General features: G+C 41.1%; 1 pseudogene; it reads right to left on the reverse strand.

Annotated features, from left to right (window-relative positions):
- Positions 1 to 653: 653 nt before the first annotated feature.
- Positions 654 to 1,537, reverse strand: LOC129081175 (protein ABHD11-like; annotated as a pseudogene).
- Positions 1,538 to 2,742: the final 1,205 nt, after the last annotated feature.

Below are 2,742 nucleotides of genomic sequence, written 5' to 3' on the forward strand. Positions count from 1 at the left end.
TTCAAATAATTAAAAATAGAACTGCCTTATGACCCAGTGATTCTGCTTCTGGGAGTGTATCTGAAGTAACACAAAGCACTAATTAGAAAGAATATACACACAACTATGTTCATGCAGTGTTACTTACCATAGCCAAGATTTGGAAGCAGATCAAGGGCCCTTCAGTAGATGGGTGGATAAAAAGATGTGGTATATTTGCCTGTATATTTTAACCAAACCAATATAATTGTGAACCAAATCAAGATTAAAAATAAATCCTGAAGTGAATATCCAGTGCTCTTTCAATTTATATACAATTTATACACCGCCTAAAAAAAAATCTATGAATGTTTATGGTTGGGGTTGTTTTTAGCTCATGTCCTGCCACCATAATTTTAGGCAATAATATTTGGAATATCTGCATCAGAATTTGATAATAATCATACAGTCTTTGTCCTTGTATTAAGATAAAAAAATGTGTTTTTATTTATTTATTTATTTTTTATTTCTTTCTTTGAGAGCAATGTCTTTATTCATTAAACCTTGAGGTCTGACCACCTTTGCACCTCCTGGCCTCTTAGTGCCTTCCTGAGTCCTTCTGTGCAGAAACATGGAACAGGCCACAGGACCTTGAAGCCTGGGGTTTCAAACATGACCCTTCTGGCCAGTAACTCCTAGGCCAGGAAGCGCCGGATGGCAGCCATGAAGTCTCGCGGGCTGTTGGTGTAGATCCGATGGCCAGCGCTAGGCACAGTCTGCATCTGAGCTCAAGGGAAGAGCCGCTTAATCTCAGCAAGGTGGCTGGGATGCTCAAATTGAGAGTTTCTGCCAAGGAGGAAGAGGGTTGGCCCAGGGTAGGATGCTTGTCATGGTGGGGAGGCCAAGCTCTTGTCCACATGCTGGGCCGAAGCATCCCAGTTCACCCTCCACATGAAGCGCCCCTCTGCCTCCACCAGGCTGGTGAGCAGGAACTGCTGCACGGCCACCCTCTGGATAAGAGAGCTGAGCTGATAATCAGCCAGTTTGGGGGCACAGGAGCGCGACACCTCATCTGCGACGTCTATGGCTCTCATGGCTGCCATGTAGTCTGGAAAGTTTGAGCTGGACGCGTTCTCCACTGGGCTGATGTCCACAGCAATTAGAGGTTCCACCAGCTCTGGCTTCTGTAGTGCCAGCAGCATGGCTGTCTTGCCTCCCATGCTGTGGCCCATGAGGACAGAGGGCACTAGGCCCAGCTGGGGCAGGAGGTCCTGCAGGTCCTGGCTCATGGCCTCATAGCTTCTGTCTGGGCGGTGGGTGCGCTCACCATGGCTCTGAGCATCCCCTGTCAGTACCCTCCAGCCAGGGCCTTGGCGATAGAGCTGAAGTTGATTTTATAGCTGAAGAGCCCGTGCAGAAACACGGGGGCAGGGCGGGCCGCCTCTCCGTCCAGAAGCTTGTCGGAAAGCAGCGCTGGCCTCGGCTCTGCACCGCCTCAGCTGCTGCTGTTGCGTCCGACAGGCACCTGGGAGACGCCGGCTCTGGAGTGCTCCAGCTGGTGACATGGGAGCCTCCACATGTGGACCCCCAAAATAAATGTTTTTAAATGTTACAATCAGATCTATTTCCTTGATTGAGTCACAGTGAATTATTTTAAACTATTTTATTAAGAAATTATTTGCAATGTCATTGCCAATGTCACTTCAATATCAGAATTAGGTATACAAATAAAAAATTGCAAATTTTTGGCAATCAAATGAGCAAGCGTCTTCCTTGACATTTACTGACAGTTACTTTAACGAAAACAGTTTCAAGTATAGAACAGAATGTAAATTGTAATATACTGTCATACTGGGAAAATTTCAGAAGCACACTGACAAAGAAACATTCAAGTAACATTCAAGTCTCCTAATGTGGCTATCTAGTTTTAAAGCAGGCACTATTAAGGTGTTTGAAATAATGGAAGTTATTTTTATGCTAAAATCATTCTTTCCTTATAGTTTCTAGGTATACATTATAGCTCTTTTTTTCTCTCTCTCTAAAAATCTATATACCTAAAGAGAAATATGGGTATTTTCTAAATAAAGAAAAAAAAAAAACCTCTCATTTTTCTTTTGAGAAATCTTATCAATTGCAGCTGAGAGCTACTGTATGTGCTATGATTGATCACTATGTGCTAACCATGAATACAAAAATAAGACAATGGTGATATAACACCGTAAAAAACAGTGCTCCTGTATAGGTAAATTAAAAGAGATTTCACGAATGTGGACATTTAATATTGAGTAATTCCACTGAGCTTTATTTCAAATTAAGTTTAGCACCTTCTATTGCCAGCAACATATAATCTTAGCTCACAGCGTCCCCTTGTTCCTTGATTTCAGGATGACTTATGGAGTAGTCTTGTGTTTCTGCAACTTTAAATGGCAATGTGAGCTGTGAGAACATTTACTACTGAAGAAGTATGTAACAATCACCCCTGACACCTCAAAGACAAACAAAACACACTGTATTTTGTACTTGCAGGGAAAAAATATGTTCCTGCACACATCCATTTCTAAATCTCCATTTTATTTCTTTTACTAAAAGAAAAAAAATAAAAACAAGGTAATGCAAAACAGTCATCAGATTTTATATCATTTATATTTTCCTCAGTTTTTAAGTTCTACATGGAATTAAAGCACATTCATATATATTGTATATACAATCTATTTATCTATCTATATATGTGTCTATATATCTATATCTATACCTATATGTAATCTATATATATGAGGTTTGTCC

Source organism: Pteronotus mesoamericanus, unplaced genomic scaffold (assembly GCF_021234165.1).
Source record: "Pteronotus mesoamericanus isolate MK-2021 breed Mesoamerican mustached bat unplaced genomic scaffold, CSHL_Meso_final contig_94, whole genome shotgun sequence".
NCBI classification, from domain to species: domain Eukaryota; kingdom Metazoa; phylum Chordata; class Mammalia; order Chiroptera; family Mormoopidae; genus Pteronotus; species Pteronotus mesoamericanus.